The sequence below is a fragment of the Bos indicus x Bos taurus genome, chromosome 7 (genome assembly GCF_003369695.1).
Source record: "Bos indicus x Bos taurus breed Angus x Brahman F1 hybrid chromosome 7, Bos_hybrid_MaternalHap_v2.0, whole genome shotgun sequence".
Lineage (NCBI taxonomy): Eukaryota > Metazoa > Chordata > Mammalia > Artiodactyla > Bovidae > Bos > Bos indicus x Bos taurus.
In genome coordinates this window covers 57,672,149-57,698,712 of record NC_040082.1, presented here as the reverse complement: position 1 = coordinate 57,698,712, position 26,564 = coordinate 57,672,149, and the positions used below count along the sequence as shown (strand labels likewise).

Genomic DNA, 26,564 nt, shown 5'->3' with positions numbered 1-26,564 from the left:
AAGGAGGCAGTAATCAGGTTAAGTGGTGGGTCTGCCCCAGTCTCCGCGTGGGCTGCAGTGATATGTATTGCCCTGTAATTTGAAAAGTGCCTGTTGGCTTTCCAGGAACGCAGTGTCCTCTGTTACCCCAGGAGACTGTCCAGACTAGGGCTGGCTCTTGACACAGAATAAGCTTTGGGGTTGTTGTCAGGTCCTTCCTCCCCAACGATGACCTATTTGCCTATGATCTTGGAATTTCCATGATGCCAGAAATGTCTAACACTAGCACCTCCCCTTTGAATGAAGGTCTTTGGCAGTGATTATTTTTGGTTGCCCAGCATGTCCCTCTCACCTCCTACCCTATTCATCTATTTCCCTATTCCCCTTCTGAACTGGCCACAGATGTAGGTGTGAAGCAAGTGTAGGCCAAATATTAGATTTCATTTTCCTGGACACATGACTGATCCAGATGGAAATAATACACATGATGCTAGGAGAGAGTCCCTGTCCCTAGATCTAAACTGTCCCTGGGGCTGCTAAGCTGGGAGGATGGAAGTCTGAGTTGCTGGCAGCCATCATTCTTGCACACGGAAAGAACCTGGTGTGGAACGAGACCAGGCTGAGGCTACAGAGTCGAGATATGGAGAGAGAATCATGGAAGGAGGGAACCAAAGAAGTAAGAGGGAGACTTAGAAAGCTGGGGGTGGGAATAACCTTTCTGTTAGGTTATTAGAGAGAGAGAGATTGACTGATTCACCTTGAAGCTGAAGCTTTGGTTCCTGTAACGCTCCCTTAGAGTCTGTAAGCTGCCTCACTATCTTCCCAGCTATACAAGTAAATAAATCATCTTTCTGCTTCAGATGTTTTGAATTTGGATGTGTCCTGAATAATGTATTATTGTATCTCTGGGAAACTTTTCTTAAATTGTGAATGTTATCCAGAGAGATGACACATTAAACCAGTAATGTAGGTTAGGTTTTTAGATGAGCTGTGACTAGTACTTGGAACAGATAACTTTTGACCAGAAAGATAATGTAAGGGTATTGCTAGAAAAAGAAAGGTAGTGCTAGAAAAGGGCAGAACCCTTGTACATTGCTGGGGGGGAGGAGGGGGCAGATAATGTAAAATGGTGCAGCCACAGTGGAAAAATTTGACACGTCCTCAAAAAACTGAACATATGTTACCTCATGAGCCAGCAGTTCTACTCCTATATATCTACTGAAGAGAACTGAAAACATAAGTCTTGCACAAAAACGCGTGCATGACTGTTCATAGTAGCATTATTCATAATAGCCAAAAAGGAGAAACAAACCAATTTCTATTGTGATGAATGGATAAAAAAAAAATAGTATATCCATACAATGAAATACTATTCAGCAATAAAAAGGAATGAAGTACTGATACATGCTACAACATGGCTGAACTCTGAAAGTATTATGCTAAGTTAAAGGAGCTTGTCACTAAAGGCCACATGTTACGTGATTCCATTTATATGAAATGCCTGAAACGGGCAAATCTATAGAGACAGAAAGTGGATTAATGGTTGCCAGAGGCCAGAGTACAATGTCTTGTATACTCTAAAAGGATGAATTACATCAATTTAAAAAAAAAGATTATTACCTCAGTTATTCTCATCCTTGAATCATACCATCCAGAGTTCATTTTGTGGTTTAGCTCTGATTCTCCCCAGACATCCCTCCTCCAGCTCCCCATCCCACCCTGAATCCTATGCAATATTTAGAACCCTTGGGACACTGCCTGATGTGAACAGGAGCTGAAGCTGACTCTCCTTTCAGGGAAGCTGGACTCTTCTCCTTGCTCAGTTATTTTGCAGGAGTACAAGACCAGTCTTATCAACTCAGAGGAGGTAGGCAGCAGTGGACTGAAACTGATTCACGATTTGGCTTAAATTTACTTGTCAAAGGAAGAAATATTCAATTTCATGCATACTCCCAATTCCCTTCACTGGGAGCAGATTTCCAGAAGGCAATTATGTAGAACAAAATGTAATGGGTAACAGGGGGTGCCTTGTGAATTATTCATAATCCGATAATGATTTTAACCCATTTTTAACGTGACTGGCGATTGGTGTTAGCTTCTGGAAAGTTCCCAAAGTAAGCAACAGAGGCTTCCTTTAGCTCCGCTTATATAGCCATAAACCTCCTACCTTTCCCCAAACCACCTAAATAATTAAAATCAAAAGAGGCCTGGGATCGCTTTTCCTCCTTAAGTCTTCAGAGCAAAGGGAAATGCTGCCTTACAGATTTCGTCTCACTCACCCATCACTCCTTCTTAGAGACTTCTCAGGGAGGTTGGGTACCACATCATGCCTAGCAGATGGGCTGGCTCTGGGAAGGCACACCATACTAATTTGTTTGTGATTGTTTGAATGAATGAATGAATGGTGGAAAGAATGAGGTATTTGTAGTAAAGAAGACTTGGGCTAAGTGGTTTTACTACTTATCAGCTGTATGATTTGAACAAGTTTCTTGCTCTCAGTTTTTTTTTTTTTTTTAATCTGTAAAATGATGCCTGCTTTACTAGATTTTTGGAAGAATTTGAGAGCATAATATGTGCTCAATAAGCAATAGCTGTTACTGTAGCTAGTCTTTATAGTAGCAGCAGTAGAACTTCCTTAAATCTGGTAAACAACGAGAGAGTCAACCAAAGCTTGTGAAGCCAAAGATTCCCAAGTCTGGCTGTGTAGCAGAATCACCTAGGGATGTTTTTAAAAATATAAATTTCCAAATTCTACTTCTGGAGATTCTGATTCAGTGATAATGGGATGGGGTCGGGGGATATATTTTTTAGTTTTGTTTTGAAATTAAGCTAAAATTTATCTACAGTGAAATACACAGATCTTCAGAGTATAATTGGATGGGTTTTGGCAAATGTGTAGATATTGAACATTTCCATGGTCCTGTGTGTGTGTTAGTCACTCAGTTGTGTCCGACTCTTTGAGACCCCACGAACTGTAGCCCGCCGGGCTTCTCTGTCCATGGAATTCTCCAGGCAAGAATACTGGAGTGGATTGTCATTCCCTTTCCCAGAGGATCTTCCCAACCCAGGGATTGAACCCTGGTCTTCTGCATTGCAGGCAGATTCTTTTATCACTTGAGCTACAGGGAAGTCCTTCCATGATCCTAGAAAGTTAAATCAATCCCCACCCTGCATAGATTCCGGTGTTCTGATTTCTATTACCAAAGGTGAGTTTTGCCTGTTCTTGAATATCAACAGAATCATACAGTATTCACTTTTTTGTATCCAGTTTCTTTTACTTTTCAGTATTTTTCAGATCCATTCATGCTATTGCATGGATCACATCAACAGTTGATTACTTTTTGTTGCTGAGTAGTATCTACCATGGGGCTTCCCCCATGGTTCAGCAGTACAGAATCCACCTCAATGCAGGAGACACAGGAGATGTTGGTTCAATCTCTGGGTCAGGAAGATCCCCTGGAGGAGGAAATGGCAACCCACTCTAGTATTCTTGCCTGGGAAATCCCATGGACAGGGGAGCCTGGCGGGCTACAGTCCACAGGGTAGCAAAGTGTTGGACACGACCGAGCAGGTGTGCATGCATGAGTATCCACCATATGGCAGGCAGTGCCTTGATTTGTGTCTCTCTTCACCTACTGAGGCGACTTTTAGGGTTGTTTTTGTCTATTATGTATAAAGCTGCTATAAATATGTTTTTGTCATGAGTAAACACCTAGGAGGATAATTGTTATGTAACAGCATTGAACTTCATTTTTACTTTATTTTTAAAAAATCCTTCAAGTAATTCTGATGATCAGCCACATTTGAGAACCCCTAAGGTGGCAAAGGCAATGGCATCCCACTCCAGTACTCTTGCCTGGCAAATCCCATGGACGGAGGAGCCTGGTGGGCTGCAGTCCATGGAGTCGCACCGAGTTGGACACGACTGAAGCGACTTAGCAGAAGCAGCAGCAGCAAGGTGGCAAAAAGATCATCCTGGGTGATTTGGCTGATGATCTGCTCAGCTTTTGTTTCTCTGTGCAGGTGTCAGAGACAACTCCTCTCACCAGGGAAGCATCTTGTATTCCGCATCTTGGCTGCCTAGCTCTCCTCTCCCACACTTGCCAATTTCTTACCAGAGAAGAGAGTTCCCAGCCAAGGATCCCCTTGACTATGTCATCCAGTGTTCCAGGAAGCACTGAGGGTGTGAAGGAAGTCAGATGAGGCTGCCAACCCACCAAACACTTGCTCTAACCTTGGGATCGCTTGATCAGGATGAAAGGCCAACCCTTAAGCCCCTTGGGAGTGGGAGAGTTAGCCCCTTCCCTCTGGGCCACAGCAATCCCACCGCCTGACACAGGGGCAGGCCTGGGGCTGTTTGGCACTGAGGCCTTCAGTAAACCACGTGGAACTCCAAGAGAAGTGTAGAGGCCAGGGCCCAGTATACTCTCAGACTCAGGAAGTTAGAGTTAAGAGTTGGGTGCTATAAACCATGATAGGAGAAGAGAAGCTGTCAAAACAACAGCAATTTTGTTTCAAGCATCATGCTGACTGTTGGCTCAGGAATAATATATTTTCTCTTTCTGAAATTGCTTTTCCTTTGTGGGATTATTAGAATTTCACGATAGGGATGAAGATATCAGGAACCAAAGTGATGCTCTAATCCAGTGTTTCTGAAGGGTGTTCCATGTGTTTGGTACTCAGGATGGTTTCAGGGATTTTACAGGTGAGTGTGATTAAAAATAAATATTTGTTTTAGCACATAGTCAAAAAAATAAAACTGGCACCATAAACATGTGGTTTCATGGATGTATTGCTTAGCGTGGAGCCAAGTTATTATTCAGAAATAAAGAGATTAAGTATATAATAGGACGGGAGATACACAGGTGTGACAAAAAGTATGAAGGTGGAGATGAGTGTCTATGATTTAGAAAACTCTCAAGCCATGCTTATGACAGATGAACAAAGCAAGATCCTGAGATGCCGATGACCTGCTCACCATCAGACTTCCTCAGAGCTAGGACAGATCACCCAAGTTGCCTGCTTTCTGCCCCTTCCACTAACCTGCTCTTCCCTCTTGTAAGGAGGGAAAGTGATCTCAAGGCCATGTCTCTAGCCCCTGGATTCAAAGTCAGATGCATTTCCAGAAACCTCCTTCAGTCTGCTCAGGCCACAAAGTCTGGAGGGGTCCATAATAAAACTAGACTCTAGGAAACTGAGCTGATGAGAAGGAAGCAGCCTTCTACAGAATGAGCACCAGGATCTTGGTAACTCCTCATATGAACTCTCCAGGGGGGAGTACAGGAGAAAAGTGGCATGGGCAACTGGTTTCCCCATCCCTGCCCCTCATCCTTCCAGAAGATTAAAAATAGCCTCTAAGTCAAGGCACTTGAGCACGAGGGCCCTTTGTGGGCAGTCTACCTCTGCACAGATTTTTTGAGGTCACAGGGAAGTCTTTGATTATTCACAGAAACAGCTTCAGGCAGCTGGAAACATGTAAGGCACATCTTCCCAGATGACTGTCATCTTTGAATCTTCACAAATCCAAAAGAGAGCTGCAGAGGAGGCAAGTCGGCCAGCATTTACTGAGCCCCATGGCACTGAGGGTGAAAAGTGCAGGCCCTGGAAACTCAGGCATGGATTTGAACTTTTTCAGCTGGCAGTCTTACTGATAGTGGGAGAGAGGATCTGTTACTGCGTTGGTCGACTGGACTCGTGCTGGGGTCCTAGCCCAGACCAAGACCCTTTGTCCTGTCCAGGAGGTTCTTTTTCTGATCAGATACATGTAGCTGATAATGAAACTGATGCTGAGACTGGAGCAGCTCTAGCTTTATTCAGCAGCCAAAGAATGGAAAAGCAGGAACGTAGCTCACAAATCAACTTCCACCCCATTTCTGGTGGAGCCACCAAATATGGGAGGGTCGAGGTAAAAGGGAGGGAATTAAAAAGAGTGGGGAATATTCATGAGTTATCTGAGAACAGGAGTGTGGTTTGGATCCAGAAGGCAGCTCTCCTTTTCAGCCCTCTACGGGCTTTTCAGTTGTTGTCATGGCAATTGTCGACTGTTGTGGTACTGACAGATATGTCATTTAGCATGCTAATGTATTAAAATGAGAATATAGAGGCTCAAGGACTACTGAAAGTCAAGTCTTCTGCCATCTTGGGCTTAGTTGGTTCTAACCAGTTGTTTTTTTCCTCTTTGTAGCTTCCTCCTGAACCTTAGATAAGAGGAAGGGGGGTATGATTCTGGGGCAATAACCCTGGTAACAGAGCCATGTTACTGTTTCTCTTCCCTGAATGCAATCTTGTGTCCCTTGCTAAGGCGACCCCAACTTCTGCAGTCTGGGAGCCACTGGTCCTTCCTCTGTGTCCCCCTCTGGGTGTTGAGTAGCGTGTGACCTGCTAGCCCATCCCTGAAGTCTCAGGCATCCAAGCACATGACCCCATCTAACCTCTGTCACCTTAAAAAGACGCACACCATGAGAGTTGTGAGTTAAGTTTTATCTGGGACAAAATGAGGATTGCAGCCTGGGAGATGCACCTCAGATAGCTCTGAGAAACTGCTCCACAGCTGCAGTCCTCATTTTGTCCCCAAATAAAATTTAACTCACAACTCTCATGGTGTGCATCTTTTTTAAGATGTCACCTCAAAGAAGGCCTAGTGGAATATACCGTATGTAAGTTTTCCCAGTCAGCCTTACAAGAGCTCAGCACTGAGGAGGACAGGCCTTATCCTAAGGTCAAATCAGAGTCTGCAGGTGAACTCCTCTGCCCCCACCTCCTGTCCTTGCTCTGGTCCTTGGGGATGAGAGCCCTAAGCATTTGAGAGTGGATAAGTTAAACCAGTAACTGCAGTTCCAAAGCTTCTCCTGTCCTAGGTAGGCTCAGCATGGAGATTTTTTAGTTGAACAAATTACCTTAGTGTGTTCTTAGGATATCCAGGGTTGGCTTGGGAACCTGATTTGAGTGGAAGCAGATAGCTGAACGCCTCTGCAGTAGAAAGTAATAAGGAAATTGCAGGTGCCTACTGTGAGCTCAGTGTGCGATGTGAGGTCAGGAGGGAGGGGAACCAGATAAGACCCTCAGACTGAGCTCTAAGGATAGAAGATGATGAGAATCAAACCACAGGTTGCTCTTATTCTGAGCAGTGGGGTGTTTGGTCTCTGTTACCCTCTGACCTTCAGTAATACTTGCTGTCCCTGCCAGTGTTGATGGTGACTTACTCTCATGCATGAAGTGTGTGGGACTCCACATGAGGGCGACGCAGGTGAGGCGGGCAGAGAAGCCCCCAGATCAGAGGGTTGCCTTAAGAGCTGGGACTGAACTGGGGCACAACCCACAAAGCTTCCTCTCTGAAACAGAGATGAGGCCATTAGAATATGAAATGGGGTGGGGTGAGGTGAGGGTGAGGGAGTGGAGCGGGGCACACACTGTGGTGGGTCTCACTTTGTAAGAGTGGTTTAGAAGACCCTGGAATGGTCTGCCTTCCCCCAACCACAGAGCACTAAACTGGAACTTAGGAGTCCCCTTGTCATACTCTGATCCCATCCTTGGCTTTCTCTGGTTAGACCAGGCCTGGGAACCTCTCACCTGGGGCAATGAGTCTCTGCTCTTGGTGTTTTGGTCTTGAAATGGAAGAGTGCTTGAGGTCAGGCTGTCTTCCATGACTGAGACTGTGAAAAGTAAAACTCATAGGTATGTCAGCAGCCACACTTCCTGACTTGTGGGAAAAGCCACAGCAATGAGAAGGAAAGATGCTGATGTCCTGAGAGGACACAGAGTGAGAATGGAGTCCTGGTAACTGCCAGGCCTCAGATCTGCAGCTGTGTCACTACCTAAAGAACCCCTCTCCCTGAGGTTGGTCTTTGCCACTTCCATCCAGAAGTGCCCACTGGACACCAAATACCATCTGCCCACCCCCTCCTCTGGAGGGCCCCTCCCTCCACAAGTTGGGAGCTTAGATGAGGACAAAGGGAAACGTCCAGCCTAGGATTGGAGCCCCTTAGCTCCTGCATCACAGCTCCTGCTTCCACAAATTTTATTTGTTTATTTGTTTGCTTTATCATCCCTCTCCCCTGGGAAAAATGTAAAGTTCAATTCTGTCTTGTTTAATATGGTAACCCTATTGCTTAGAATGTAGTAGGTGTTCATGGCTCATTGAATGAATGAATGAAGAAATCAGACTTGAAATCAAGCCACTGTAAACCCATACAAGATCACGATTGCAGCAGAAAGATCTTGGTGCCAGACAATTCAGTTGAAATTTGTGTCCAAGCTCTCTGAGCATCGACTGAGTGCATATGCTGGGGGCCAGGCTGGGTAATACAATCAGTGCTTCATAGACCACAGATAAAGAGCCAGAGGCCAAATATGAAAAATGGGCTCTTGGGAGGAGGAGTCCTTTAATGCAGATTACAAAGGTTTCCACCGGGACAAGGGAACTGAAAGGCAGCTGTAATTAGAAAGCGTAGGCATTCAAAGCTGCCTGGAGGTCAGAGGGGCTGGGCTAGCAGGCTGGGGAGCTGGACAGGAAATGGACACGGAGGCACTGCAGTTCTGGGCTGACATAATTGGACAGAGATCAGCAGCCAGTTGCCATGGTAGCAGCCAATCTGAGGGGCTGCTTCTGTGGCTTGGAGTCAAGGTTTCTAAAGAAGGGGCTAAAAAAGCTGCCTTTGTTCCCACTCTGAGCGAGTTGCCGTCAAGATCCCTGTGGGGGTGATGTGACTTGGGGCCTGAGCCAACAAGTGCTGAGTGCTGGGGCCAGGATGGGGCCACGTGAGGACCCAAGGGGGTTGGCTGGGGCCGGTGGAACTCACTGTGGTCATTTCCTGGAGCTGTTGGTACCTCCCAGTATAGAGTAGTGGCCACGACTTGGGTTTCAGCATCCGAAAGGGCAGTGGTCAGATGACCATTTGGCCTTTTAGCAGCAGTGTGACTCCAGGAACAAGGGAGCCTCAGTTTCCTTACATGTAAAGAGAGACTATAGCACCTTTTCTCCAGGGCAGTTGTGAGGATTGAGAGAAGAGATGTATTCACACATTCAACGAGTGGTAGATACTATTGTCATCCTTTTGACACGTGACACAAACTGCTGCTCAGCAGCTTCTCCAAAGGCCATTTAGCTTCTGGGGAGTAAAAGCGAGGTTTTGCTCCTTTAGGGATACCAAAAAGGCGCCAACAAAGCCTCAAAAACTCCAGGAGGTGACCAGTTAGACCAACAAAGTGGTGTTTAAAAAGAAAACGTTTTTAAAGCAGTCTTGAGAGCCGTGAGCCCTCACAGAGCCTTTGTCCTTTGTTCTTCTGGCCAATATGTGGGCCTGGATGGGATACAAAGATGAGGCCATCCCTCCCTTCTCCTTCCCCTGCAGAAGAGAGAACACACAGAGGAGGAGGCTCTGAGGGGAGGTGGGGGTAAGGGGCAGAGGAGGTGATTTGCTTAGAGACCAGGACAGACCAGAGGCAGAACCAGGGCACGACTGTGGTCCAACCCCACCGCCACCCCCGGCCCCGCCTTCTCGCCCTCCTTAGAAGACATGCTGGGAGACGCAGACATCCCTGTTTGGACTCTGGCACAGTCCTCTGTTGCTATGGCAACTCAGTGGGCTCTCTGGTGGGTGGAGGAAGGCAGCCGATGTGTGGTAATCAGCACTGGAGACAGCAGCTCTGCCCTTTCCCTGAGGCAGTCGAGGCGTTTCTGAGTGATGGGGAGCCGTTCCCTCTGCCTTCTCCGGAAGCCGCCGGAGGCCCCCAAGACTTCAGGGCTGTCACTCCTGGCTCCCATCTACACCTGTCTCACAGGGAGGAACCAGGCTCCCGTGTGGAGAGAGAGCTCCCTGGGGACCCCACCCTTGGAGTGTGTCCATAGACCACACATTCTCCTGGAAATTTCCTCCTCATTTTCCTGGTTGATCCATCCATCCATGTTTGTTCATTCATTCAATAAATATATATTTTGTACCTACTGTGCCAGGGGAAGGGGGCAAAACAGTGAACAAGACATAGCACCTGCCCTCAGGGAGCTCACAGTTTTCTAGGGGGAAGACAGTAACAAATGAGTACAGAGAGGCTTGGAAGGTGGTAAACGGGCAAGATGATACAGAGCAGTTGGAGGGGGTCAGCTGAGCTAGAGTGGGTGGTCAGGGAAGGTCTTTCTAAGCAGAAATTGTCAAGCTGAGAAAGATACGTGGAGTTGTCACAGGGTATGAGGAATGTTCCAGGGTTTTAGAGGAGGAGAAAGGAAGTGAGTTGTGAGAGCAGCGGGGGATGGAGCTTGAGAGGCAGCTGCGGGATCACAGCCTTTCCCCAGAGCCTGGATTGTACTCTGAAGGCAACAGGAAGCTCTGATGGGTTTTAAGTAAGAGAGGGAAGTGATCTGACTTAGATTTTCAAATGGCTTTGCTAGCCTGCTAGACAATGGAATGCAGGAAGGCAAGAGCAGAAGCCAGGGGTCCAGCAAGGATTGGCTGCAGTGGCCTCAGTGCATGGGGCTGGCCTGGGGGAGGGGTATGTATAGAGAAGCCCCAACAGGGCTTGCTGGGGATTTGGTGGGGGTGGGGAGAGGAGATAAGGGAAAGGTGAACTCACGGATGGACTTCCCAGGTATCTGCCTTGAACTCCTGGCTGGGTGCAGGTGCCATCTGTGAAGGGGTGGATAGCAGAGGGCAAAGAGGGGGAAGGTTGTACTGAATCTCTGCCTTGTGGCCTGAAAGAAGAGCATTTAAGTTGCTCAAGTACCTCTTTTACCATTCTTCATGAAACCCCTGAGAACTAGTACATTTCGCAAGTAAGATCTTTAAGAAGTTAAACTGAAGGAAGCTTTTCTACAACTAATAGGAAAGAAAGTAATATTTAAAAAGCCAGCTGCTAGTTGATCCCTGGGTTGGGAAGTTCCCCTGGAGGAGGGCATGGCAACCCACTCCAGTATTCTTGCCTGGAGAGTCCCCATGGACAGAGGAGCTCGGCAGGCTACAGTCCATGGGGTCACAAAGAGTCAGACACAACTGAGTGACTAAGCACAGCACAGCACATGTCCCAGGGTGGTGACAGAACTCAGGGCAGTAACAGCTCTTCTGAGAGGTAAAGGCCTCAATGCATCATTTCCCAGCATGAGAGATGGTGTCATGATGGATGCCCAGATGCACATCCAGGGACTGTGCTAAGCGTTTCAAATACATTTTGGTGCAATCCCTGTCACATACTGGAGCTGAGAGAGGCTGAGTACCGTGCCGAGGGCCAAATAGGCAGAGGTAGCAGAGCCTGGATGTGAGCAGATAGGGCCTGTCAAGCACTCCACAAGACCAGGAGAGGTCAACTATGCGGCTGAATAAGAAAGCAGTAGGAGTTGAGAAGCTGTTCTCAACAGCTGGATGGTGAAATTGAAAGAAATCTGGGGACATGGCAGAGGGCCTTCGGAGAGAGGAGGTGACCTGGCAAGTTGGCATGAGGCCAGGGCCTGAGAAGTTCAGTCAGCAGCTCCCCCAGGGAACAGTGGTCAAGGAGTTGTTCAGAAGAGTGGTGCCTGGTGGTCTTTGTTGTAATGTTTTCTGTTTGACATTGTGTTGTGACCCTTCTCCTTTACCCACAAACTGCAGAAGAACTTGGTATTTGGGAAAACTAAAGAAGGAATAGCAGCAGTGATGAGCATGGAGAGAGGTATGAGAGCTGAGAGGCCAGGAGCAGATTCAGGAACAGGACAGGGACAGGAAGTAACCAGGGACACATAAGCAACCCTGGAACTCATAGAGATCCTGAGAAGGGAGGTGTCTTTGCCACAGGATGTGAAATGGGGAAAGCAGCCATTTTTATTGGTTATTGAAGGAAGAGATAATGTCTGAAGGCTAGAAGACTTGGGGAAATCAGGATACTCATGATTTTATTACATCACAAGCTGAGGAGCAGAGCGTCTCCAGAGAGATGCTCAAGGCATGCAAACTTCCATCTGGGTCAGTACAATCAGCCACTGGCAGTTTGCTCACAGAGTCTGGTGATGGCAGCCTCTTGAAAGCAGTGTTAGTTGTATAGTTGTTCAGTCATGTCCAACTCTTTGTGACGCTATGGACTGCAACATGCCAGGCTCCTCTGTCCATGGAACTCTCCAAGCAAGAATATGGGAGTAGATTGTCTTTTCCTTCTCCAGGAAATCTTCCTGACCCAGGGGTCAAACCTGCTTCTCCTGCATTGGCAAGCAGAATCTTTACCACTGAGCCACCAGGGAAGCCCCAAAGTCAGTGTTACAGCACATACCAATTTTTGCTCTCAATTGCCCTGTCTGAAGCCCCCCTCTCCCTCTCCCTTCATATTGGTTTATTCAACCAGGTAATGGGAAGGAAGAGGAGCAGAGCCTGGTGGAGGAAAAGGTGAGGAAGGGATTGTTCTTCTGACAAATCCTTTATGCTCCCCATTCTCTGCCCCCAATCCCTAATGACAGTGAAAATGGTGCTTTATTTTTTAGAGTTTGTATTAGTCTATGAATTTGCTTGCCTCTTTTTGCTTGTGAACATTATATCAGTTTTAGGCCACACAATCTCCAAGAGTATGAACACAGCAGTCCTGTATAACCATGTCACTGCCTAGTGGAGATCCCTGAACTTTCTTTTTGGAGGGTAATTTGGGAGTATCTCCTAAAATTTTAAATGTGTATATATATGCTTTACCTCAAAAATTCCTCTTCTCTGTTTTAGAGAATTTGTCTTTACCTGTGCATAGTTTTCACATACAGCATTGGGTGTAATAACAAAAAATCAGAAACAGCCTAAATGTTCATTCAGAGGAAAACCCATTCATAAAGTACAGTACACCCATTCAGTGGAATCAGAATGTGGTGATTACAGAGAACAATGTAGATCTGCATACCTGGAAAGGGAAATAGGCCAAAACAAAAATGTCAAATGAGAAAAGCAGGTTGTAGAGTACCGAGAATACATCCCCTGTAGGAAAACAGCAAAAACAACTTCCCCATAAAACAAAAGACACAAAATACCAAACTGGCTACTGTGGGTACTTCTGAGTAGAGAGTGGATATTGTTTAACATTTTTTTTAGCAAAAAATATATTCATGTTGTTGCAATCCAGAGAAGGTCACCCCCAAATGTACCTCTATGGCATATTGATTCTTTTGAATTAAAATTACTTTAGAAGCAGTCTGTGCAAGAGGGGCTTCCATGATAGCTTAGTTGGTAAAGAATCCACCCGCAATGCAGGAGACCCTGGTTCAATTCCTGGGTCAGGAAGATCTACTAGAGAACGGATAGGCTACCCACTCTAGTATTCTTGGGCTTCCCTTGTGGCTCAGCTGGTAAAGAATTTGCCTGCAATGCAGGAGACCTGGGTTTGATCCCTGGGTTGGGAAGATCCCCTGGAGAAGGAAAAGGCTACCCACTCCAGTATTCTGGCCTGGAGAATTCCATGGACTGTATAGTTCATGGGGTCACCAAGAGTCAGACACAACTGAGCGACTTTCATTTTCAATGCAAGAGGGACACCCTAACTTTCCTGTTTTGTCTCCCTGGAAGCAGGAAATCCATCTCACGTGAAAGGTGCCCTCCCTGCATCTGGAGGTAGAAGGACACCCTTATCACCAAAGATAGAAGGTCAGGCTAAGAAGCCTGTATATACAAACCTGTGACTCCTTTACTGCCCCAAGTCCAAACTGGCTTTTTAGATTCTTCACTAATTGATCACCCCAAACCTACTTTCTTTGTCCTGTCAGTTCCTTGCACATTATTGTTTGTCTAAAACCTATAAAAGCTGCCTGCTTTGGCCACTTCTTAGGTCCCAATTCTATGGGACCTCCATGTGCATGAATTGAAATTTGTTTCTTCTTCTCCCATAATCTCTCTTGTGAATTTTATTTTTAGTCCAGCCACAAGAATTCAAGAGGGGTAGAAGGAGAAATTTCCCGCTCCCCAGTGGTATAGTTCCTGTGTAATTGAAAATGATGAAGATCTCTAAAAATAAACAAGTGTCCCTGAGTAACGTGAAGAGGAGGGCTGGAGCAGGAACGTGACTGCTTTAGGTAATGACTCAATTTCTCCCAGTGCTCCTCAGAATACTCTTTCATTGATCCAGAAATCTTCTGGAGGTTGTGACAGAGCACCTCTTCAGGCAGGTCATTTCTTAGTTTACTGTCCAAGTTTTTGGGATAATAAAATACTCATTTATTATTATTTTGCATTGTAGTTGGTTTCTATAACAGGATTGATGTTTTCAAAGCATAGCTGAGAATGCTTCCCATTGTTGCCTGCCCAGGAAGCACACTGAACACCCAGCCATTCCAGTCCCTTGGTGGAGTGAGTCAGGACCTACATTAATATACATGAACAAGACGTATACCCTGCTGTGCATCAAATGGAGCCTATACTGTTGTAATGTCTCAGTTTAAGTACCATAAACCATCTTCCCTTGCAGGAGTGTGTGTGTATACACTCACACACGCACACTTCCACACACTCTCACAAGTAAGTACTCTTTCCATCAGGTACCAAGGACAACAGGAAGCTGTTAAAGGGTTTTGAGCAAAGGAGTGACCCAGTCAGACATATGTTATTAAAAGATCTCAGCTTGCAGTGCAGAAAATGGAAGGGGTTACAGAGAGGCCAGCGTGGGTGAGGGGAGAAGAGGTAGGAGGGGAGAAGAGGTGGGAGGGAAGGTCCCGCTGAGGCCCAGGCTGGAAGTGTTGTGGGGATGATGCGTGAGCATGGTGAGATAACAAACGAGCTGTCATTTGTCAACGCCTTACTCGGGGACTCACCTTGACCACCGTGTCAGCCCTTTGCAGCTCCACCCCACGCTCTCCTCTGGGTAGAGATGACAGGTTCTCTTGAATAGCCAAGGAGAGGGGAGGAAGGTTGTGCGAGTTGCCTCAGCTCTTGCAGTGAGGAGGAAATGTGAGTCATGCTAGAGCCCGAGTGGCTCCGGATTGCAAACCTCTAATGTGTCACTGATGAAGGGGCTTGTGGAATTGATACACAGGTGAAGGTAGAGTGAGACAGAATTTGACACAGAGGGGCAGGATCATCCCCCCTTTTCCTTACATTTATTTCGGTTCAACTCAGCTCTCTTCTTCAGAAGACAAGCTCTAATGGAGCCGCAGAGTGAGAGACATTTGAGACCCCAGCCTAAATAAGAGGGAGGATCCTGGGGCTTAGCCCTTCACCTCTTTGAATCTCAGCATCTATAAAATGGTGATGATCATCCCTCTTGTGGAATTTAATATGAACAAATTGCTAAATGCTCTCTGGTAACACAGAAAGCCACAGTCTCATAAAGTGGTGATGGTTCAGGCTGTGCTCCTAGTACCTCTCTGATGAGTGACGAGGAGGGCAAGTGGGTGGGGCTCTAGACTACTCCCTTCCCTGTTTCAGGGAGGGCAGCCCCACTCCAAAATATTGGAATGTCGAGACTTCGCTGGCTGGTGGTAGTTAAGGCTGGTTAAGTGGTTAAGACTTCTTGTTTTCACGGGGCACAGGTTTGACCCCTGGCTGGGGAACTAAGATTTCACATGCTGTGAGGTGCAGTCAAAAAAAAAAAAACGATTAAAAAAATTGGAACATTGAGTAAGATTTCATCTTCACAAAGAGTTCTGATGCTAAAACAGCTTCAAAACCTCTATCAAGAGCTTTCCTCACTGGGTAATTCAGGTGTGTGACCTGAACCCGGGGATGGCAAGCAAGTCAACAGCCATGTCTGAATCCTGTGCCTGAGGCAGACATCACTAATCAATCACAGGACCTTTCCTGCTGAACCTTAATAAAGCCTTAGGATTATTTATAACATAACACTTCTAGCAGCCAGTTTCACAGTGGGCATATGAGACGAAATCAATTTTCCACTCTTTGACTTCATTGTAGGTAGACCTTGAGTGTTTAGTTGAATTGAGGGTACCAGATGCTCTAAAACTTCATTTGGATAAAGAAGTTTAAAACTTCTTTGAAATCTTTGGTTTTGTCTTAGTCAGTTTAGACTGCTATATAGCTGCTTAGTCAAACTGAACAAGAGGCCATAGGCTGGGTGGCTTAAACAACAAAGATTTCTCAGTTCTGGAGGCTGTAAGTCTGAGACCAGAGTTCCAGCATGATTTGGTTCTGGTGAGGGCTCTCGTCTTGGCTTATAGATGGTGCCTTCTTGCTGTCTTCTCATACAGCAGAGAATAATACCTTTCAGGATTCTTCCTATAAGGGCACTGATCCCATCATGAGGTCTCCACTCACGGGACCTCATTACTTCCCAGAGCCCCCATCTCATTGGGGATTAGAGCTTCAACATATGAATTTGGGGGACAGAAACATTCAGTTTGTAGCAGCTTTTGGACTTTGTTTTACCACAATGTATATTAGGAAATAAGGTCAGTTACTTTTGGTCAATTACAGACTGCCCTTCATCCTAATATGCTGACCTCTCCTCTCATTTTACATGTGCAAATCATACTCATCCTTTAAATCCTAATTCAAATGCCACCTAGTTACCGCCTCCATGAAGCTGAATATTCTTCTCTGATTTTACCACAGCATTCTTTCTGCTTAGTTCATGGTGTTTCATTCCTTAATTTTTTTTCTATAAATGCTGACATTCCCATCTAGACAGAGAGTGCTACCTTCATTCACATTTGTATTGCTCCAGAGTAGCCCAGTAACCTAGTAAATATTTGCTGAAAGGACATATCAATGTAAAAAAATCTGAATACTACCTAAAGGGCTATTTCATTTTGTTAAACTACAAACTGAAGTGTCCTTGGGTTCTGTTGGTGAACTGAAAGAAGTTGCTAAAATGTAAATTCCAGGAAGACAAGTGATCTTTGTTTTGTTCATTCTTCACTGATGTCTAGAACAGTACTGGCATACAGTAGACCCTCAATATATTTTAGTTAAATGAGTAAAAGAATAAATGAATGAATAAAACATGGTTTGAGACAATACTGTAGCCTGACATTGACTTCTCTTGTGTTTATCTCACATGAGGTAAGGTGTTAGATGATTAACAAGGTCTAGCCGCTTTTGAGACCAGCTGGACAATTGCCTGGTTATTTGTACAGAAACTTGCACATTTCACATTTTTGTAGGTAAGAGTTGGAGGGCCACGCCTGTCTTCTGAGATGGACCACATTTGGCCTATGAAATGTTTCTCTCTCTAGATAAACTTGCCTTCACTTAAAAAAAAAAAACTTGTGGGAGGGAGAGGTTATTGACATGTGACTTCCATCTCTAACTGGAAGTTATTATTCTTGCCTTGTGGAAATCTGAGTAGATGTGGTCCTTTTAAAGAATGAAAATATTCTGTATTTTTTCAATTTATATTTGTTATCAAAATAGCTCTTAAAAATTCTGTTACTTACCCTATGTTTGGCAAATGAAGATTTCCATCTTCCAGGGTCATCCTTTCAAGAGAGCAATTGTTGGATTTTCGGTTTCTCTTTTGCTCTATGAAATTGATAGTTCGCTCTCAAGCAAGATTGATAGTTTGCTGGTTTGCTTTACTGCTCGTTTTGCACATACTGTTGGAGAAATCCATGTTCAGACTGATGTGGCAGCATTCCCAGTGTCCAGGCAAAATATTGATCAGAGAGATGTAATCCATTGTGTGGTACATTGTCGGTGCTTGAATAAACATCAAATCTTTGTATTTAGTTATCAGACAGATGTTGATCTGCTGCCTGCCCTCCACTGAAAATTACCAACATTAAATTCAGGATCTGAGCTTCCCTGGTGGCTCAGTGGTGAAGAATATGCCTGCCAATGCAAGAGATCGTTGAACCTGGAAGATCCCTCATGCCAAAGAACAACTAAGCCCACTCACCACAATTATTGAGCCTGTGCTCTAGAGCCTGGGAACTGCAACTACTGAAGCCCACACGCCTTAAAGCCCATGATCTGCAACAAGAGAAACCACCTCAACGAGACGCCTGTGTACCACAACAAAGAGCAGCCGCCAACTTGCTGCAACTTGAGAATTCTGAGCAGCAACAAGACCCAGCACAGCCATAAATAAATAAATTAAAAAAAATTCAGAATCTGAGAACATTACTGGTGTTGTCTCTCAGAGTTGAGTTGGCTGTTTAATGTGGGCATTAAACAGCCAACTGTGTTTTGCTTGTCTGGCCTAGTACTTCCAAATGGTTCAATTTAAGCCATAAACTAAAGAGAGCTTAATCTGACTTTAATATTTGTCATCAACAGGGGCTCAGTACTGTGCTAAAAAGGCCTGAGTAGAGATTTTATTGGGCCCTTCACCTATTCAAACTAGTGTATAACCATTAACTAGTTAATCCAAATTGGTCTTCTGGGAGGCCTGGCAGAGCCATTATCTTTACATCTCTGGGAGCCACGTGGCTTTGCTTGAGGCTGTAGGGAGTAAGGTCAGAGCTGGTTTAACCTGGAGGAGGCTTGGAGTTCAATTCTTCTTTGCCAGAATTGGTGAACTGCACTCTCCCAATGCACTCAAAGGCATTGGCACATCTGTCTTTATTTTTCCCACAGGAGAGGAGTTTCCTTTTACTACCTTCAAGCCCTGTCCACTGGTGACCCCATTCCAATTGTCCTCTCTTCTTGAATACCCTGCTTCAAAGATGCCTTTTGGTAAAAAGTGCTTGCCATTGAAAGCAAGACCTGATGGACTTTTATCTCAAAAACCATGCCAAATTCACGCTCAGACATCAACAGCTACAGCCTTGGAGTCAGGTAACTTGGGTTCAAATCTTGGCTGTGTTACTTTGTACCCATATCACTTCAAATAACATGCTTAGCCTTTCACAAACCTCACTTTCCTTCGCTGGAAAGTGGGGGTGTGTTAATAATATTACATAGGTATGGTGACATTGCAAAAATTAAACGACATCGTGCGTGTAAGCATTTAGCATGTTGCCTGGTGTATGATAAGTGCTCGATGTATTGTTGTTTCTCAGTTGCTCAGTCATGTCCAGCTCTTTGCAACACCGTGGACTGCACCATACCAGGCCTTCCTGTCCCTCACCATCTCCCGAAGTTTGCCCAAGTTCATGTCAGCTTGATGTGTAGTAGCTACCAAATTATGAGGCCACCATTACAAATTGCCTCCAGACAGAGAAATAAAAGACTTCTAAATCAGTCACATCCGGTCTTTTCAACAAAATGCACCTGAAAAATCTACAGATAGAAGAGAAACCAACCTATCAAAGTGACATGAAACAGACCTGACCTATTTACATATGTGTTGCCTAACACTTGGGGGAGACATGTATGTAATGAAAAAGGGTTATTATAGTACCTAGATACAGCAAAGCGAAGAGAAAGCAGACCCCCTTTGGAGAGATACATTTATTATCTTTGGGTAGGCTGAGCTGAAGTATAGCTGAGCAACCAGTATTTTGACATTTATCTGTTTTCCTAATGCTTTATGGGTTCTATCTAAAACCCATCTAATGACCTTCCTACCAAGGCTGAACAATTTGCTGATGGAGCTGCAGGTTGCTGTGGGCCTTTTGTGTGTGTGTGTTTGAGTGGCTTTAATTTCATTTCTGGAATAAAGGAAGTGCAAAGACATTAACTCTGAATCCATCAGAGAAAGAACTCTGTAATTGCAACTTGGCAGCAAAATGTGCTTGTGCTGTGTGCACTCTAAAAGCCAGTGATGATTAATCCTGCACATTTATCTGAGTTCAAGAGCAGACACGCAATCATGACAACCGCAGAAGGCAAGAGAAGATTGTGCTTGATCATTATAGCCTTGGGCCTGCCGGATGGACATGGGTAGCAGCATCCACCAGATCTCAGCCAAGAAATCTGGACCTGCATGTCCACTGTGCTAGCCACCAGCCAGGTGTGGCTGTTTAGCACTTGTGGCTGATGTGAATTGAGACGTGCCTCAATTGTAAAATAGGCCCTGGATTCAAAGACTTAGTATGTTAAAAAGAATGTAAATATCTTTGTATTATGTATGTTAAAGTAATCATATTTGGGGTGTGTTGGATTAAGTCATTATATTATTTAAATTAATCTCATCCGCTTCTTTGTACTTCTTTAATGTGTCTGCTAGAAAATGTTACATAGCCTGTGTGGTTTACCTTTGTGTCTGATACTGTATTTGTCTTGGGCACTGCTGCTCTACAGGTTAGGCAGACGCCTCTTGGGTTTGTCCCTGGCTCACAGTGATTCCCCTTTTTCCAAGTGACTACCTTTGTCTTGACCTCAGTTCAGTGGCCTCCTAGAAGCCCTGGTGCTGTTTCTGGACCTGACTCAAGTCTGTCAATCAGTGAGCTTCCCTGGGAAGCTGGACTAGGAGCTCGTGATTGGAGCTATACCATCTAACATGAGTGGTCATGGTTTTCTGCCCTATGGTTCAGAAGAGCAGATGGAGCTGATCTTCCAGGAGGAAGATAAGAATGAAACACATGTCCATGTTAGAGAGGTAGATGAAGCATGGGGAGTCCTACTAGTGTTTAAGTCTCTGGATGCAGTACAGATTTGGTCCAGCTGGATGTTCATCCTTGGGTCCTGTCATCCTGGATTCTTAGCATAAATGTCAACTTTTTTCACTCCTTCTAACTCAGTAGGCTTCTGACTACCAAAAGAATCTGAATAAGTTATACTTCAATCTACTTTTTCTTAAAATTTAATTTTATTGTTTTTTATTGCAATGTAGTTGATTTACAGTGTTATGTTAATTACTGCTCTACAGCAGAGTGGGTCAGTTATACATATGTACATTTTTTTCTTAATGTTATTTTTCTGTTATGGTTTATCCCAGGATATTGAATATAATTCCCTGTACCATACAGTAAGATCTTGTTGTCTACCCATTCTATGTATAATCGTTTGTATCTGCTAATAACCAGTCTTCAGCTCCATCCCTCCCTCTCTCCTTCGCAGCCACTTGTCTGTTCTCTATGTGAGCCTGAATCTGTTTCATAGATAAGTTCATTTGACTTTTTCTCCATAGTGCCAGACTCATAACTAACTACCTCAGAGCTTTCTTTTGATAAACCTCCCTCTATCAGCAATGTTTCCCATCCCACCCCTCCCAGATCTCCAAAGAGTTGGCTCCTTACACATCAGATTTTACTTCCAAGGTCACCACCTGCAAGAGGCCTTCCCTGTATACGCCACCTGAGGAGATCTGGTAACTCTAGCGCATCATCCTCTTTATTTTCATGACCATTTCTTCTATATTGTTCCTCTCCTGCTGCTCCTTCTAAAATGAAGATACCTTAACAGCAGGAACGTTGTCTTCATGTCTGTATTTCCAAGTGTCTAGAACAGTGCCTGGTACATTGCAGGCGTTCAGTATTCATTTTTTAGGATTGTATTTTTTGATCAAATATTTATAAAGTGCTTCTTACGTGCCAGGCATCATTCTAAGAGCTTTGTTTTAGTCGCTAACATGTCTGTCTCTTTTGCGACGCCAGGCTCCTCTCTCCATGGGATTTCTCAGACAAGAAGATGGGAGTCGGTTGCCATTTCCTTCTCCAGGGGATATTCCCAACCCAGAGACTGAACTTTCATCTCCTGCTTGGCAGGTGGATTCTTTACCACTGAGCCACCAGGGAAGCCCACTAAGAACTTTACAGATGAACAAATAAAGTTCTTAGCTTTCTGTTATGAATTCATGCTCTCTGAAAGATTTCCAGTTCCCTCTCTTTAGGAAGAAGATTGGAACTTGTCAAATAATATTAAGTTATGCCCATGTTTCAGGCACTGGGCTGAGTACTTGACAAACAGTATCTTGTCTGACTTCTCATAGTAACCCCATAAGATAGTATATTTACTTGAGACTACATTTGGTTGCATATACCTAAATCCCAACAATGGTGGCCTAACCCACTAAAGATTTGTTTTTCTAATGCAACATGAAATTTAGAGTATGAGGTCCAGGGTTAGGACAGCATCTCTATGAAGTCAGCAAGGATCTGGTTTTTTCTGCTTTCTGGCTCTGTCATTCTTAATGTGTGGCTCTTGTAGCTGGAAAGATGGCTACTGCTCCTCTAAATGTCATTTCCATGCTTTAGGTGGGAACAGAGGGAATATTCAAGGGCAGAGAATGTATATCAGATGAGTATCTCCCTTTTGATCAGGTATATGCAAATTTTCTTAGAAGTTCCTTGTAATATACAAGAAACATAAGAGTACTGCTTATATCTCTTCGGTCAAACTGGGTCACATGGCTACCCCTAACTGCAAGGAAATCTGAGAAGTGAGTTTTTTTGGCTGTGCTGGGTCTTCATTGCTGTGCACAGGCTTTCTCTGGTTTCAATGAGTGGGGGCTACTCTCTAGTTGCCATGCATGGGCTTCTCATTGAGGTCGCTTCTCTTGTTGCAGAGCACGGGCTCTAGGGCACACGGGTTTCAGTAGTAGTGGTGCTTTGCCGTAGTTCCCACAGCATGTGGAATATTCCTGGACCAGGGATTGAACCCATGTCCCTTGCATTGGCAGATGGAATCTCAACCACTAGACCACCAGTGAAGTCTGAGGTGAGCATTTTTAACTGGGCGCATTGCTGCCCTGGATAAAATCCAAGTTCTGTTGGTAAACAGAAAGGGAAGTAGATATTATGTAGTGAATTAGCTGTGTTGGCATGGCAAGGTTCTATTATTATAGGCTCTGAAGAGTGACAGTCACACTTACTCTAGGTATTCTGTGTGTTCAAGGTAAATGGAAACACAAAATGTTCTGAAGTTTGTGTAGAATTTTGGGTGATTGGATTAGGGGAAAAGCATTTTATTTCACAGATGGAGAAACCAAGGTTATAAGTGGCAAAGTGTTTTGCTTAAGATATATCATCTAAAAAGATTGAAAGGAGGAAAAACAGACATAGAACTAAGATTTAAACCCAGCACTGACTAATTCCTAATTTCCTAAAAATTAGGCTTTCTGAGATTTAAATATAGTTAAATTGTGATTTTTCTGGAATTGAAAAAGCTATCTTTTCAAGATAGATTTTCACAGTAAAACATTTATCATTGATTAAGCACTTACTGTCAGAGAAGGCGACGGCACCCCACTCCAGTACTCTCGCCTGGAGAATCCCATGGACGGAGGAGCCTGGTAGGCTGCAGTCCATGGGGTCTCGAAGAGTCGGACATGACTGAGTGACTTCACTTTCACGCATTGGAGAAGGAAATGGCAACCCACTCCAGTGTTCTTGCCTGGAGAATCCCAGAGACAGGGGAGCCTGGTGCGTTGCCGTCTATGGGGTCACACAGAGTCAGACACGACTAAAGTGACTTAGCAGGAGCAGCAGAAGCACTTACTGTATGTGATTTTTAAATGCATTATCTCATTTTATGAGATATGTTTTTTAATAAATATTCTTAATCGTTGTAAAAAACAAAGTAACACACACCAAAAAAGCCCCTTAAATCCCCAAAACAAAGCGGCCCAAGCAGTATGGAGAAAAATAAGGGGAAAAAAATCTTAAGAAATCCCATCCCAGGACTTCCCTGTTGGTCAAGTGGCTAAGACTCCACACTCCCAATGTAGGGTGCTGGGGTTTGATCTCTGGTCAGGGAACTAGATCTCACATGCTGCTACTAAAGATCCCACATGCCGCAGCTAAAATCTGGTGCAACCAAATAAATAAATGTTAAAAAGAAAGAAAAAGAAATCTCAACCCCAGAAGAAACCAAGATTAGCATTTTGGTAAACATCTTCCCAGACATCTCTCTTTGCAGATTCACATATTAGATGTGTGTTTAAATACATGAGTGGGAGCAGACCATGTGTTTTCCTATAGATATAAATCATCCCAGTTGATCATTCCAACAACCTCTAGTCAAAGCTATGGTTTTTCTAGTAGTCATGTGAGGATGTGAGAGTTGGACCATAAAGAATGCTGAGTGCCGAAGAATTGATTCTTTTGAACTGTGGTGTTGGAGAAGACTCTTGAGAGTCCCTTGGACTGCAAGGAGATCAAACCAGTCCATCCTAAAGGAAATCAGTCCTGAATATTCATTGGAAGGACTGAAGCTGAAGCTCCAATACTTTGGCCACCTGATGTGAAGAACTAGCTCATTGGAAAAGACCCTGATGCTGGGAAAGACTGAAGGCAGGAGGAGAAGAGGACAACAGAGGATGGGATGGTTGGATGGCATCACTGATTCGATGGATATAAGTTTGAGAAAGCTCCGGGAGTTGGTGATGGACAGGGAAGCCTGGTGTGCTGCAGTCCACGGGGTTGCAAAGAGTCGGACACGACTGAGTAACTGAACTGAACTGAACTGATGGGTTGGGTATTATTATCTCCATTTCATAGGCTTAGGATAGTTAGGTGACATGCCCCAGGACACACAGTTAGCAAGTGGTAAAATAAGGTTAGTTTCAGTTTTACCTGAACCAACCACCCCAAATCACTGGCAGAATCCCAAATACCTCCCTGGCAGAATTAGAATTGGACAAAGCAAAAGTCTCTTTGCCTGGAGAATTTAAAAACTGTAGATAGATAGATAATAGATAGATTGCCATACTATCAAGGCACCTTGGTGATAGGAAAGCACAGCTGGCTCGGTAGACTCAGCAGTTGTCATGAATAACTCATTATGAATAAAATAAAGCATTTTCAGTGCCAGAGACTTCTGAGACATGTTAGTCAGAAGTCTGTGTGAAGCAGTGCTGCATTGATGTCACCCAGAGTGACCCCACCTGGCCCCGTCAGGTGGCTGAGTCTTCTAGGATTGTCACCGTTTCCTGCTTGTGATCTTTGCAAGTCATCTTCACTCTGGTGCATTACAGATGGTTTTTTTCATACCATTCCCCCACCCCCAGTTCTGCTGATGCTTTGCTTTGTAGTTGTATCTGCCAGATGTTTTGGACCAGGCTGAAATAATCTTTGGATCTATAGTTTGAGTGAATGAATGAAATAAGCGTCCCTCCTTTCTTTTTGCTGAATAGCTTTATCAACTGCCAAGAGGCCCACTGAAGTCATTAAAAGATGTTTTGCCATTAATAGGGTACTGATTAAATTATGACATGTCCATATGTTGGAAAACCATATGCAAAACGAATGAGGTGAATCAGGAAAGAATGCCAAGATGTATTATTTAGTAAGAAGGGAAAAAAAAAAAGGTGCAGAACATAACATAGAGCATTATTTCTCTCCCTTTTTTTGGTAAATTAAAAAAAATGTGTGTATACATACAGATACTTTTTCTGAAAGGACTCATAAAAATTATTAATAGCTAATAGTTGTTACCACTAGCTTTGTTTGTAATGATGCTTTGGACTGTGAAGAAGGCTGAGCGCCGAAGAATTGATGCTTTTGAACTGTGGTGTTGGAGAAGACTCTTGAGAGTCCCTTGGACTGCAAGGAGATCCAACCAGTCCATTCTGAAGGAGATCAGCCCTGGGATTTCTTTGGAAGGAATGATACTAAGCTGAAACTCCAATACTTTGGCCACCTCATGCGAAGAGTTGACTCAATGGAAAAGACTCTGATGCTGGGAGGGATTGAGGGCAGGAGGAGAAGGGGACGACAGAGGATGAGATGGCTGGATGGCATCACTGACTCGATGGACGTGAGTCTGAGTGAACTCTGGGAGTTGGTGATGGACAGGGAGGCCTGGCGTGTTGGGATTCATGGGGTTGCAAAGAGTTGGACATGACTGAGCGACTGAACTGAACTGAATAGTTGTTACCATTAGAAAAGCTGAACAGAAGTTATCACTTGTTATTCTATATTTTATATTTTCATACTTTTGTATTATTTTATACTTTAATATTTATAATCTTGAACCTTATACATGTATTACTAGTCTAATATTATAATAATTAGCTAATATCAACAGGAGTGATCTAGACAGTGAGAATAGGGGTCATTAAATGTTTTCTCCTCTGCACTTGTCCATGCTTAAAAAATATTCAAACTTATTTTTAAAAAATCTCTCCAGACAGATGTCCTTCCTCCTTCCCTGGTCGCTCAGACGGTAAAGAATCTGCCTGCAATTTGGGAGACCTGGGTTTGATCCCTGGGTTGGAAAAAGCCCCTGGAGGAGGGCATGGCAACCCACTCCAGTATTCTTGCCTGGAGAATCTCATGGACAGAGGAGCCTGATGGGCTACAATCCATGGGGTCACAAAGAGTCGGACATGACTGAGGGACTAACACTTTGATTAAAAGAATGGGAAAATTCATAAAACAATCCAAATGAACACAATCTGAGAAGCAGTGTAACTGAATGCAGTTTGGGGAACAGATTTATTTATTTCTTTTCCAATTATTGTAATAAATCAGGCAGGACAGCCAAAAAGTGCCAGTTAAGTTCAGTGGTGGTGGCTGCCCTAATCTTATGGGGGAGAACTTAGAGGCTGTGTCCGGCTTGGCTGTGATTGGTGAGCCATGGCTGCCCTGGGGGTGAGGGTGGGAGTCAGGAGGGCAGATTTCATGGGTGGATGTCGCTGAGGGACAAGTTCTCCTGAAGTTAGTTCTAGCCTCTTCCCAACACCCAGCATGCCAGCCCATCACGATGTGCTCACCACAATGTGCCCCGCACAATGTGCCAACATCCCAGGGGGAGAATCTAGATTTAATGGAAACATGAGAGAACACGAAACCCGATGGTGCATAAAATTAGTAGTGAACACTGGGAAACATAAGTCACAGCTCTGTTTGTTTTAGGACAGGGTGAAAATCACCATTGTTTCAC

At 44.4% G+C, this 26,564-nt stretch overlaps 1 long non-coding RNA gene across 1 annotated transcript in view; it reads left to right on the top strand.

Annotated features, from left to right (window-relative positions):
- Window positions 1–19,925, top strand: part of LOC113895227 — a 48,576-nt gene extending 28,651 nt beyond the window's left edge. The window contains exons 4-5 of the long non-coding RNA XR_003511794.1: window positions 13,818–13,975; window positions 18,432–19,925. This is a non-coding gene — a long non-coding RNA (uncharacterized LOC113895227). The remainder of the gene's footprint in view (window positions 1–13,817; window positions 13,976–18,431) is intronic.
- Window positions 19,926–26,564: the final 6,639 nt, after the last annotated feature.